This window comes from Hemicordylus capensis, chromosome 1 (genome assembly GCF_027244095.1).
Source record: "Hemicordylus capensis ecotype Gifberg chromosome 1, rHemCap1.1.pri, whole genome shotgun sequence".
Classification (NCBI taxonomy): Eukaryota; Metazoa; Chordata; class Lepidosauria; order Squamata; family Cordylidae; genus Hemicordylus; species Hemicordylus capensis.
Window position 1 is genome coordinate 232,361,119 of NC_069657.1, and position 13,943 is coordinate 232,375,061.

Below are 13,943 nucleotides of genomic sequence, written 5' to 3' on the forward strand. Positions count from 1 at the left end.
ACAATCAAAGCTGGAATTCTTGTTCAACATATGGTTATATATGCATAATAGGTTCTGAGCTTCAAAGTCCTACATGGCTTAGGAATATTCACGCATATGAATCTGCTAGGGTCCTTTACTCTTCCTCACAAGCCCGGCTCTTGGTTCTACATGGCACACATCTACACTGGCACACATCTGATTGGCAGGGACCAAGGACAGCACCTATGTAGTTGTGGCCCTGCATCTCTGGAATGCACTCCCAGAAGAGATTTGTCAACCTCCCTCCCAGAGAAGTTTTTAAGAGCTTGAAAACCCTCCTCTGTGAGAAGTAAATTAGTGCTGAAGGGAGGAGTATAAATATTTTAAATAAATAACTCTCAACAAAAAGACCTCTTATTACACAAAAAAACCCAACTAAAAGCTGGTAAACAAGTTATGTTTTTATGTTCACCAGCTTTTAGTTTTTCTTTTCTTGTTCAATAAAAGCCCTTGTGCAATAAAAATAATATGCACATTGCATTGCCGACATAGCAACTTAAATAAATATTTGTATTGAGTGCAGTTTTACAGTTACTTGTGGCAGCTATACCCCCCAAACTAAGGGGGAATCCCATGCAACTTACTATAGCTATAGTACGATAAGGACAATTAGTTCAAAATAGTGGCCTCATGATCACAGTGGAAGTGGTTAAACTAAAATCAATAAGTCACCCGCGCTTCCATGGAGTATGTTTCATGAAAACCCGATATGTACAGACAATCACAGTCAAGACACTATGGTTAAACGGGATTTAACTAGGACTGATAACAAGAATCAGATTCTTGTTATCAATGATAGTCAAATCTTGTTTAACCACAGTGGTTTGACCAGGATTGCCAGGGATTTCTAAGTAGGGATGTGCGAAACATTTCAGGTACAAAACAGGCAATTTCGAGTGTTTTGTAGCCAAAACAAATCACCTTTTCTCAAGATACGAAAGTTTTCTATACAAAACAAAACGTCCCTGTTTCGGCTACAAAATGTTTTGTTGTTTCGGACCTCCATTTTGTGGCGATCTCTGAGTCAGTCTCCATTTTGTGTTTGACATCTCTTTGAATTTCCTGCCCTTCCAGCCTTCTGATCAGTGACCTAAAGCATGGGCTGACCTGCTGAGGATTCCCTCCTTGTTCCCCAATCGCTCTTTTGCTTCTTGCCACTCTTTACTAACTCCACATTGGCCAGGGGAAGGGTCGAAGAAGGGGCAAGGGTGGGGGGAGTTCAAAGAGGGATTTTCAGTTCATTCAGCAAGTTAGTTAGTTACTCAGTCACCATTCTGCCTTTCTGCCTCATTGAAGAGAGAGAGAGAGAACTAGTTTGCATTGCATGCCTCAAGTTGCCATGATGCCATTCCATTGCCTATGCTTGCCTTTTTTGCTAGCTTCAGCCCAGCCGGCCAGCCTGCTATGGCTACTGTATGCCAGCCTCGGAATGGATTTATCTGCTGCATTGCTTTTTTGTTACAGAAGATTTTTTTTTTCACCTCGAGGGAATCGCTGCCTGCCTATGCCTGCTGTGTCTGTCTACGTCAGCCACCAGTACCACCAGCCCCAGCCAGTGGCCAATGGCCAGCCACCCCTCCCACCCAGATATTCAAGGCTTTTGCCCCAGTCCCCACAAACCTGAAGACTGAGAAGAAGATTGAAGAAGAGTAGACTCAGAGACCAGACCACAGAAGTGGACAACTGGACAAACAACATGGGTCAAGCTGCAGACTAAGTGAGTGTACCCCCATTTCACACAAACACACACACACTCCTCCCTCTGGAATTCTGTATTCTTGGGATTTTCTTTTTTCCTGTTTGGAGGTTGCAATTGAATTTAAAAAGTTGTGTGCTGTTTAGTTTAGAAGTTCAAACAGGGGTTCTGCGTGGGAGGCATCCATGTTAGCTAGTACTAGTAGGTGGTAGTGTAGCCTCATGGTTTTAAAAAACAATTCTGTCTTTTTTCCATTCTTCTTCTTCTTTTTTTTTTGCTTTAAAAAAAATTAAATATTCTCTGCCAGCAGCCTACAGGCTTTGAGTGGGCAGGAAGGCACAGTCTAGCCTCCTCCCTGGCACCCATGGCAATTAACACTAAACTCACACTTATTTATTTATTTATTTATTTATTTATTTATTTATTATTAAAACTTTTATACCGCCCTTCCAAAAGGCTCAGGCTACATTAAAAGGCTACACTACAAAAGGCTACATTAAAACACCATTAAAATCAATTAATAATTAAACAAAAATTATAAAACATAAAACAATGATTAACAATTTAAAACATCATAAAACGACAATTAAATAATCAAAACAATTTAAAAACAAGTTTTAAAAAGCTGAGAAAGCCTGGTTGAAGAGATGTGTTTTCAGGTGTTTTCTGAAAATTGCCAGAGATGGGGAGGATCATATCTCAGCAGGGAGCGCATTCCACAATCTCGGGGCAGCAGCCGAGAAGGCCCGTCTCTGTGTAGCCACCAAACGAGTTGGTGGCAACTGGAGACAGACCTCCTCAAGTGACCTCAGCAGCCGCTGGAGCTCACAGCGAAGAAGACGCTCTCTTAAATACCCAGGGCCTAAGCCGTTTAGGGCTTTATAAGTTATGACTAGCACTTTGTATTTTGCCTGGAAACCTATTGGCAGCCAGTGTAACTCCATCAACAAGGGAGTAATGTGGTCTCTCTGAGATGACCCAGAGACCAACCTGGCTGCCGCATTCTGAACCAACTGAAGTTTCCGGAGTACGTACAAAGGCAGCCCCACGTAGAGCGCATTACAGAAGTCCAGTCTGGAGGTTACCAACAAATGTACCACTGTTTTGAGGTCATTGATCTCGAGAAACGGGCGCAGCTGGCGTATCAGCCGGAGCTGATAGAAAGCACCCCTGGCCACCGTCTCAGCCTGAGAAACCAAGGAGAGATGTTGATCCAGAATCCTTGTATTTTGTGATTTTTTCTATTTCTTTTTCTTCTATTCTGCTATCCCCTGGTATTGCTATGTCGATTATTTTAACTTGTTTTTCTTTCTTCTCGACTACAGTTATATCTGGTGTATTGTGTGGCAGATGTTTGTCTGTTTGTAGTCGGAAGTCCCATAATATTTTTGCATCTTCATTTTCTACAACTTTTTCAATTTTATGGTCCCACCAATTTTTTGGCTACAGCTAGCTTGTATTTTTTGCAGATGTTCCAGTGTATCATCTCTGCTACCTTGTCATGCCTTTGTTTGAAGTCAGTCCCTGTGATCTTTTTACAACAGCTGATTAGGTGGTCCTCTGTTTCATCTGCTTCTTTACAAAGGCGGCACTTGCTGTTTGTTGTTGACTTTCCAACTTTTGCTCTAATGCATTTGTTCTTAGTGCTTGTTCTTGTGCAGCCAGTATTAAACCCTCTGTTTCTTTCTTCAAGTTGCCATTCTTAAGCCATTGGCAGGTCTTGGTGATGTCTGATTTTCCACTTATATTGTGCAAATATTGGCCATGCAGTGGCTTATTTTTCTGCTCGGTTCTTGACTTGTTCTTTCTTGTAGGCCTGTTTTGTTTCATTGGTGTTGAATAGTTTCGCATTATTGACCATTTTAAGTGCATCTTCTTCACTGTCCTTGATATATTCTTCAAGAAGGCCTCTTTAACCTTCCTCAACTGTTTGATGGACTTGCAGCATTCCTCTACCACCTGAGCTGTGAGGGAGGTATAGCCTATCTACATCACTGTGGGGGTGCAGAGCATGATTGATGGTCATCATTTTCCTGATCTTACGATCTAGCGTCTCTAGCTCTGCCTGGGTCCAGTCTATTATTCCTGCAGTGTATCTGATAACAGGTATAGCCCAGGTGTTTATGGAGTGTATGGTGTTCCCGCCATTGCGTTTGGACTTTAGGATTTTTCTAATTCTCCTGATGTATTCACTTCCCATTTTTCTTTTAACTTCAGTGTGTGCGATGTTATCAGCCTGGAGAATGCCCAAGTATTTGTAATGTTCTTTCTCTTCCAGGTTCTTGATCTTGCTTCCATTGGGCAGTTCTATTCCTTCTGTTTTTCTTATTTTTCCTCTTTTCATTATTAATGCAGCACACTTGTCTAGTCCAAACTCCATTGCTATATTGCTACTGAATATACGGACAGTATTTAGCAGTGATTCGATTTCTTACTGGGACTTTCCATACAACTTCAGATCGTCCATGTACAGCAGATGGTTGATTTGACTGGATGTTTTAGATGTTTGGTATCTGAGGCCTCTTTTGTTTAGCATTTGTGAAAGTGGGGTCAGCCCTGGTTGCTCAACTGAAGATCCTGAGTCCTGTTGCCCACTTGCCACCAGATGTCCAGGGACTCCAGCACCTGGCATGGTCCTTGTTGACCCGGGCGACGACCGATCCGGTATAGATTTATTAAAGTTACGTCTCACCATATTGTCGATGGGAGAGGCACTCTTTGTCTGGCTCCTCTGGTTATTATTATTATTTTACATTTTATATCCCGTTCTTCCTCCAAGGGGCCCAGAGTACTACATACTTAAGTAGTACATACTTAGGTACTACATATTTAAGTTTCTCCTCACAACAATCCTGTGAAGTAGGTTAGGTTGAGAGAAAAGTGACTGGCCCAGAGTCACCCAGCATGTATCATGGCTGAATGGGGATTTGAACTTGGGTCTCTCCGGTCCTAGTCCAGCACTCTAACCGCTACACCATGCTGTGTCTCTGGCTTGTGGATGAAAAATGCTTGAGGGAGGGAGGGCAGGGAAGCATATTGATGCTGTTGTTGTTGGACCTAGTCTGCCGCAACTGTGATATCCCACTTGCTTGCTTTTTGCTGGCTGCTGCCGTTACCCTGCATTGGGAGGGAGCACCTGGGGCAGTGTGCATTTCATTGTTGTTGTTTCACACTGTTGTGTGTAGATCAACTGTTTCCGGGAGGGGGGCGGGATGTGGATGTGCATGACCTTTGGAACCTGCCTGGTTCTTTGCAAAGCTCTGCTGTTGTTGTTGATGTGTGATGTTGATGTTGTTTCTATTTGGGGCAGATTCGAGGCAGAAAGGGGGCTTCAGGGGCAGAAGAGTGGGTCTGGTGGTAGTCCCCCAATGAGTGCCTGTCATCACTCAGATTTCAAAGGAATTGGGCAAAGGGCTGCTTTTTTGTTATTTCTTGATTTCTCAATGACAAACCGTAAATCCACTCTCATATGCTACCAGAGGATCTACACTCAAAACACCTCAGAAACAACAGAACCCAGTACCCCATGGGTTAGCAACCCATGGGGGCGGTTGGTACCCTATGTGCTCTACACCACAACTCGCTCTTGGCCACCCCAGTGCCCCCTAAGTGCAGTTATGGGGCAGCTGAAACCTCCATCATTCCTTATGGGGGAAAACCTTAAAGACACATAAACTCCATTAAATCTTAAAAAATCACCCCTCTGCCCAATTCCTTTGAAATAATTCTGATAGCTTCCTTGCCACCATTGGGCACTACCACCCACCAAACTCTGCTCTGGGCCACCCATTTCCCCCTGATGTAAAGCTATTACTTTTGCTGAAACCTCCGTTATTCCCAATGGGGAAATATCTTAGTCACATAAACTTAAAAATTCACCAAAAATCAGCCCTTTGCCCAATTCCTCTGAAATTTGGGTGGTAGCTTCCACCCATTGGGTACTACCGCACCACCCACTCATTTTGCCTCAGGGCGATTTTTAAAAATCTGAAACATTTTGGATTCAGATTTCAAATTTTCAGATCAAAAACTAAATTGAGGTGTTTCAGATTGGTTGATTTCGAACAAAGAACAAAATAGGGGTGTTTCAGATTTGGTTCAAATCGAAACAAGGGAAAAAACCACACAGCCCTAATTCTAAGTTCTCATGTTATACTTCATGGGGGAGCACACAGCTTGGAGATTGTGATTAACTCTTTAACTGCACTTCCTGCGGTTTTGAGTTTGCAACCAATGTGAAATACGTGTTTTGTATATTCTACCAAGTTGATACTCTAGAAATATATTTGGTAAATACTCAATTACGTGTAGGAAAGGAAGGAAGATGTATGAAAAACTTCAAATTAATGTCACTTTCTGAATGAGAACAAGAACGAATCTGTGCAGAAATTTAGTGAACAGCTTTGCGTACAATACTTTCTGGCTTACAAACCACATATTATTATATTTTTAAATAAGCTGATGAAGACATTTCTGTTGCAATTAGTCTCTCTTCTTCTTTAGCTGTGTTACTGTAGCTGAAAATACAGCAAGATATTATTCAGTAAAGGATTAGGTTTAACTAGGTGATGAGTATGAGGAAAAAGCATTGCAAATTATTTTTCAAAAAGAAAATGTCTTCACTGCTTATATCCACAGAGTTCTAGGCAACATATGAAAAACACCAAATGAAAACCAAGGTCTCTAGAAAAAATTGCAATACACGGGGGGGGGGGGGGCGGGTAGAATATGCCAGATAGGCCCAATTACTTCTCTATAATAATTTGGTTACTGCCAAAGATCTTATTTCAATTTTATACCTCCCTGCCGCTCCCTTCAATCCCCACTTGGCCACCCCCTTTAATCCCCCTGCCGCCCCCTTCAAGCCCGTTTTGTTCTTAGAAAACGGGCGGCAGGATACCTCCCTGCCGCCCTTTTGCGCGCGTGCGCACAGAAGGCTTCTTAAAGCCTTTTGCAGCCAAGCAGGGAAAGGGGCAGCAGGGAGGTATCCTGCCGCCCGTTTTCTAAGGACAAAACGGGCTTGAAGGGGGAGGCAGGGGGATTGAAGGGGGCGGCCAAGCGGGGATTGAAGGGGGCGGCAGGGAGGTATCCTGCCGCCCGATTTTTAATGGAGAAAGGAGCCAAGTGGGGATTGAAGCGGGTGGCAGGGAGGTATCCTGCCGCCCGATTTTTCAAGTAAATACGGCGCCGGAGTTGGGAAAACATGGGAGGGGTAAGTAAAACCCCCCCGCCCTTAATGGAACCCCCCCACCCCAGTGCCGGACCGCAGCTCCGCGGTTCCGTGAACACCCCTATTCTGAACAGAGGCAATTTCTCTGAAGAAGAGAGGTTTGAGGCTTAGGTGGAGGCAGGGGTGAATCTGCTCTCCATGGGAAAGCCAGTGCCTGTTCAGTGGCAACCCAAAAGTCCTCAGCTGAGCACCTGCTGGCACCGCCACTCAACCTCCCAGCCACACGAAGCAGCGTGCTCCCCCCTCTTTTACTGAGCTGGAAGCTCGGCAAAAGAGGGGGAGCGCACTGCTTGAGACTGCCAGGAGGTCGAGTGCCGGTGCCAGTAAGCAGCTTGCTTACTTATTCACCACCCCCACCTTCTTACCGTGCTGAACCAGTTCACCTGAACTGGGTCTGGTTCAGTTCAATCACTGACCAAACCACCCCCAGTTTGGTCTGCGATCAAACCAATGAATTGGCCCTAGTTTAAGGATGAACCAGCCTTAGTTTGAGGCAAACCAGTTTGGCACAAACAGTTCATTAGTAGTAATATTGTAGTAGTATTGGCTACTTTCCAGTCTTCTGGTATTCCAGTCTTCTGGTACAGAGCCTCATTGTAGGGACAAATGCATATTTTTGCTAGAAGATCAGAAATTTCACATTTGAGAACTCTCAGGTGGATGCCATCTGGCCCTGGTGATTTGTAAAAAATTTTAATTTTGGAAGGTGGCTTAGATCTAAACTTGGGGTGAATATGCTACAAAATATTCCTGAATGATTCTCATGGTGAATATGTGAGGTGGAAAACTCCAATAATACCCTCCTGGACTTCCAATTATTCTTTGAAAGTTCTCCAAATAATTCTCATACTGTTGCTTCATTTGAAAATGAAAAGTTAATCTGCACCTTTTTGCAAATCAGTTACCAGCAATTACCAATTAGTGCCCCTCAGCAAGGCAGGTAGTGCCATGCCTTCTTTGAGTTGGTTTTAAGGTATGGAAGTAAGATTTTTTTTTAAAAAAAAATTGATCAATATGATTGGTCAGGGGTTCTTTTCCCACTGCTTTGAAGACAGTGGTGTGGCCATGCTCAGATTTTTACAGATTGCTACTTTGGAACTCTAAAATTCTACTTTTTCCCTATGGGTCCCCAGCTGTAGCTGGACCCCAACGCCCATCCCTTTCACAGCAGAGCAGTGGGAAAAGAACCCATGTTCAATTCTCCTTCTCAACTACTAAGCTAATCAGGCAACCTTGTGCCAATCCCATGCTCAAATTAATTAAAAAAAAAAAAGATTAACAACAACAAAAAATCTTACTTCCATACCTTAAAACAAATGGTCTTTTTCAACAAAGGCATGACTCTACCTCCCCTGCTGAGACACATGAATTCCTGGTACTAAGCTGGAAATGGTTGGTAATAATCAGTTTTCATTCAAATGAAAAAGACAACAGATTTAACCTTTCACAGAACCATCTTTGTGCCCTGAAGCAATAGGATTTTACCAATTCACATGTTGGCTGTGTTTGAGAATATCTGTGGTTGAGAATTTACTGATGCAGTTTTATTCTTTTAGCAGTTTTATTCTTTTATTTACATTTTCTATCCCGCTCTTCCTCCATGGAGCCCAGAGTGGTGTACTACATACTTAAGTTTCTCCTCAAAACAACCCTGTGAAGTAGGTTAGGCTGAGAGAGAAGTAACTGGCCCAAAGTCACCCAGCAAGTCTCATGGCTGAATGGGGATTTGAACTCGGGTCTCCCCAGTCCTAGTCCAGCAGTCTAACCATGACTCTACCTCCCCTGCTGAGACACATGAATTCCTGGTACTAAGCTGGTAATCGTTGGTAATAATCAGTTTTCATTCATATGAAAAAGACAACAGATTTAACCTTTCACAGAACCATCTTTGTGCCCTGAAGCAATAGGATTTTATTATTATTATTATTTTATTATTTTTACATTTCTAGCCCGCTCTTCCTCCAAGGAGCCCAGAGCAAGTACTACATACTTGAGTTTCTCTTTCACAACAACCCTGTGAAGTAGGTTAGGCTGAGAGAGAAGTGACTGGCCCAGAGTCACCCAGCTAGTTTCATGGCTGAATGGGGATTTGAACTCGGGTCTCCCTGGTCCTAGTCCAGCACTCTAACCACTACACCATGCTGGCTCTCAAATTTTACCAATTTGACTGTATTTGAGAATATCTGTGGTTGAGAATTTACTGATGCAGTTTTAACAGTTCTTTCATGCTTCAGGTGCAGAATATCTTTAAAAAATTGAATTGTAGAATATTCTTTTCCAAGTCTACTTAGATAATCTCGTCACTTCAACTTCACTCAGTTCTTCAGCCTCCCTCCCTAAAAAGCTCCATTCAGACACGGGTATACACTCTATATCCTCTGCTGTGAAGATAGGTGATAAGAACTCATTCAGCTTCACTGCAATCTCCATATCCTCCTGAAGCATCTTTCTCACTCTCTTATTACTTAACCATGCAACTGCTTCCCTGATAGGTTTTCTGCTTCTGATGTATTTAAAGAGGCGTTTATTATGATGCTTGATGCTTTTAGCCATGTATTCTTCAAACTTTTTGTGGGGGGGCATCCCTTATTGTCTCCCTGTATTTCTTTTGGCAGAGTTTATGTTCCTTTCTGCTCTCCTCATTTGGACAGATTTTCCATTTTCTGAAACAAGTCTTTTTGTCTTTCATAGCTTTATCTATCTGCTTGTTAGCCATGTTGGTCTCCTTCTGGACTTGTGTAACGATCAGGCAGTAACAGCCTTTCTTTTCCTCTAAAGAGTGAACTGGAAGTGAACCCTGTCCTAACTGACAGGCAAGTGACATCTGGGGATCAGACACTTAGCACACGGTGAATGGGACCTAGAGGGCCTGGTGGCAGGAAGTGAAGGGTTTTTTTTTTGGTTTTTTAAAAAAATTCTCAGTTGGAGCCAGGCAGGGCAAACAACAGGTTGTCTGGCCAGGCAATGGTGGCAGCCAGGAGCTCTACAGGGGCCTGAAGTCTCTATCATGGATTTGGTGAGTTCAGGAGGGAAGCCAGGGCTTTGAGCCTTCAGGGAACGGTTTAGACAGAGAACCATGTGTTAGGTGGCCTGTGAAATCTTTCTTTTGATTTTGTACTTTTGTAAATCCTTACAATTCCTTTATTGTGTTTTTATCTGTAATGTAACAATGAGGAACTGAGCCTGAACCCTTTTATCCAACTAGGGCTCTGTAGAAGTCTCTGTACCCTGTAAAGGTGCTTTTAAAGGTTTCTTGCACCTGGGGGTGCTTTTTGAATTCTCCTTGCAACTGGGTAACCACGATTTTAAAGTGTGCCACTCCAAGTGCCAGCTGGAGTGATCTTTGGAAGTAAACTTATAAAGTACTGAGAATTTTTTTTACGTGTAACTCAAAGCTGAGAGTGCCTCAGACTGAAGCAGTCTGTTGAATTTTGAATAAAGTTTTTCTCTTTTCATTCTTTGTATTTTTACCTGCCAGAGTGGATTTTTAACTCAGGAAAAAAGGGGTTTTACTCTGGTGAAAACAGGCCTCAATGCTGATTGCTCAACAACTCACACTACCAAGTTTTCTTTTCACGTGTAGGATGCACGTGGATGGTTTTTTGTATTTTTCCATTGGTAAAGAAGGAGAGTTTCCCTGGAATGTTGCCCACACCAGGGGGCGGGGGAATAAACTCTGTTAAAAAGTGGGCATGGAGGCGATTGGACTACCAAAGGAGCAATTTAAGTTTTAAAAGAACAGACTTTGTTGAGCAAACATGGAGGGAATGATGCAGCATTTTTCTTTTCCCTCATGTGGGCTTGCTTTGAGACAAAGGCTGGGCTTAAATCTGTTATTAACTACAACTTGGTAGTACCTTTTCTTCTTTTTGGCATACATTCTAATTGAGCTTCTATTGTTGTGGTTTTAAATAAATTTCATTTGCTATAGAGTGATTTGACACTCTTGACTTTACCTTTCAACCTTCAGTTCACCAATCCCCTCTTTTTTAAAAAAGAAGTTTCATCTTCTGAAGACAAAAAGTGTTCATTCTGGACTTCCTTGACAATGCTCCACTCATGCATACATATACTGGATTTGAACAGCACAATGTTCATTGTTCCCTATCATTTCCACGACACTATCTCACAGCAGGTCCTGAGCGCCACTGAGGATTAATTGCATGATTCAGTTATGTCTGGATGATGAGACATTTCTTTTCAGGTCTCATGTTATTATCCCCATAGGAGTATCCTTCCTGTGAGAGAATATGGATTGGGTCCCTTTGAAGAATCGTGGAAGTCTATGCCATTTGAGGGCATAGAAGATGGCCATCAGTTCCAAATAGTTGATATGCCAATCTGCCTCTCTCACAGTCTAATAGACGCTCAGGTGATACTGGTCCATATGAGTGCCCCAAGCGAGCACCAACGCATCGGTAGTAATGACCCTCCTTGTTGGTGGCAAATGAAAGGGAGTGCCGAATTCTGGATGACGGACCTCAACCCACCAGGTAACATTCTCGTACACCGCTCAAGGGGTGTGCCTCAGATGTCTCCATCCGCCCATTGCATCACCATTTTCTGCAGTTCAAGATAGGAGGAAACACCTATCAGTTCAAGACCCTGTCTGGACTGACAACAGCCTCAAGGGTCTTAACAAAGTGACTTGCTCCAGTGGTGGCTTTCCTGCAAGACAGAGGGGTTCAGATACTGCTATTTCTGGACGATTGGCTTATTGTGGAAGGTTCCAGAAGGGCTGTTTTGGAATCTCTCGACACAGCCATAGACACTTTCGAGGGCTTAGGCTTGCAAGTCAACTTCAAGAAGTCCCAGTTGGAACCAGTCCACAGGATACAGTTTATAGGACTGATTTTTGACACACACTTGGAAAAGGTCTTTCTTCCAGATGCCCGTATAAAGACAATTGTAAGACTGGCGTTGACATTCATGGCTGGAGGGCCACATTTTTCTGTACAGCGTCTGCTAGGCCATATGGCTGTAACCACGTATGTGCTCCCGCATGTTCATTTCAGGATGCATGTTGTTCAGAGATGGTTTCTTGATGTTTTTGACCTCTTTTTGGATTTGAGGTCTGAGGTCCAAAAATGGGGCCACCTTCTCTCACAGAAAATTGTTATACCTAGCATTACAGGCCTGATAATTGGCAACCCTTAAATGAGGAGCAGACACCAAGTAAAGTCTTCTCCCAAAGGAATCCAATTTCCGCCCCTCTTTCTCTCCTGGTGCAGACTGATTGTGACCCTAGGACTTCTTCAGAAAGGCTGTATTATCCTCCTGCATTTGTACTCTATAGAAATTCTCCAAACATCTATGAGATTGGGAAAGGTTGCAGGCTTTTTCTAATGACCACGCATGACCTCTAGGAGAGCCATATTATTACATTTACACTACATTACATTTATAAACTGCTCTTCCGCTAGGGAGCCCAGAGCCCAGTACTTGGTTATTGTTACAAGTACCCTGTGAGGTTGGTTAGGCTGAGAGATACATGACAGGCCCAGAGTCACCCAGAGAGTTTCATGGCTGAATGGGGATTTGAACTCAGGTCTCCTAGGTCCTAGTCAAACACTTCAACCACGACAAAGACGCAGCTATTTTTGCTTCTGCATCAATTAGTCCAAACAAAGTGTCCAAATCCCCTTTCTGCTCACTTCAAGAGCTGAGGCCATAGCGTCACACAGGCAGAATACTGTTTCAGATCCTCCAGCGGAGACACTGCCTTAGAATCCGATGCAATGTCCAAAGGCGAAGACTCCACAGAAACTAGTTCAGAGTCCAGAGATTCAGGATCACTCCCCTCACTCTCTGTCTCTAGAGGCCCAACCGGTATTGGAACCAAGTCTAGAGGAATGGGCGGGACCACCAAAGGGTTATCCAAGGGAGACAGTACTGACACATCCATCACCATGGCCAGTATCGGCAAAGGCCACGCCCCTGGAGGATGTACCCGATCTCTCAATGGAGATGAGTACTCTTAAGCATGGTCCCATGGGTCCGAGAATGAGATTGAGGCCTACCTTCCGAATTTAAAGGGGTCTTATGCAAAACAAGTCTATCTCCCCAGTCACAAGTACCGGACTCTTCTCAGTACCGAGATCTGTACCACAACCTCCCATAGTCCGAATGACCCGAACAACATTCTGAAGAAAACTGTCTATAAGCACTGTCCTCCTGGCGCCAATCCCCACAAGAAGGAGAGTCAACCTTTGTGGAATACATTGATCCCTGCATAGAGTCACGGTATCGACCGGAGAGTGACCAGCCATATCAACCCCAGTCTCTCCCATAGCTACATCCCAAGGAGCATTCCTCAGAGTTTCAACGTGCCCCTCGATCCCTGTGGAGGGTCTGGTCCACACGCTGTACAGGAGGAGAACGATGCTTAGGATGCCATGTTGAACGTGCATCACCCTTGTCAGGAGAATAAGCCTCAAAGTCCAAAACGGCAAAGTCAGTTTCATCATCAGCCTCCAGGTCCTCTTGCTCCACTCGGGGGAAGCTACATCTAGACGGATGGCATGGGGACCTTTGATCCACTGGCGAACGTCTTTGAAGCGGAGAAGTAGCAACCCTCGGTACTGCAAGCACCGGTACAGAGGTAGGCGTAACAGTGGATGCACATTGAGCCTCTCCCAATCTTTTCATTGATGAATCCAGCTTTGGCTTCTTCACCAACGGTGTCTCGGAAGAAGCAACCTGCAGAGGCTTCTTCTTCTAAAAAATAGGCGGACGATGCTGCCCTGCTGGTAGATGAGGGACTTGTGCAATCATCATCTTCTTTTTCTTGGGTTCTGAAGGAACAGTAGGGTGTGTAGATCACGATGGAGGCTGTCGGCCCAGGCAACAAGTCTGACAGTGCAGAAGAAAAAAAAACCACAACCAGATCCAAAGCAGGTACAGATGTTGAGGGTATCGAGGCCGTTTGCTCCAATGCTGGAGGAGCGGAGTCCGATCGCTCCGATGGTACCGAAGAAGCAATTTTCAAAGACTGCT

At 43.9% G+C, this 13,943-nt stretch overlaps 1 protein-coding gene across 8 annotated transcripts in view; it reads right to left on the reverse strand.

Annotated features, from left to right (window-relative positions):
- Window positions 1-13,943, reverse strand: part of HDAC4 (histone deacetylase 4) — a 321,662-nt gene that overhangs the window by 108,436 nt on the left and 199,283 nt on the right. The window lies entirely within an intron of this gene.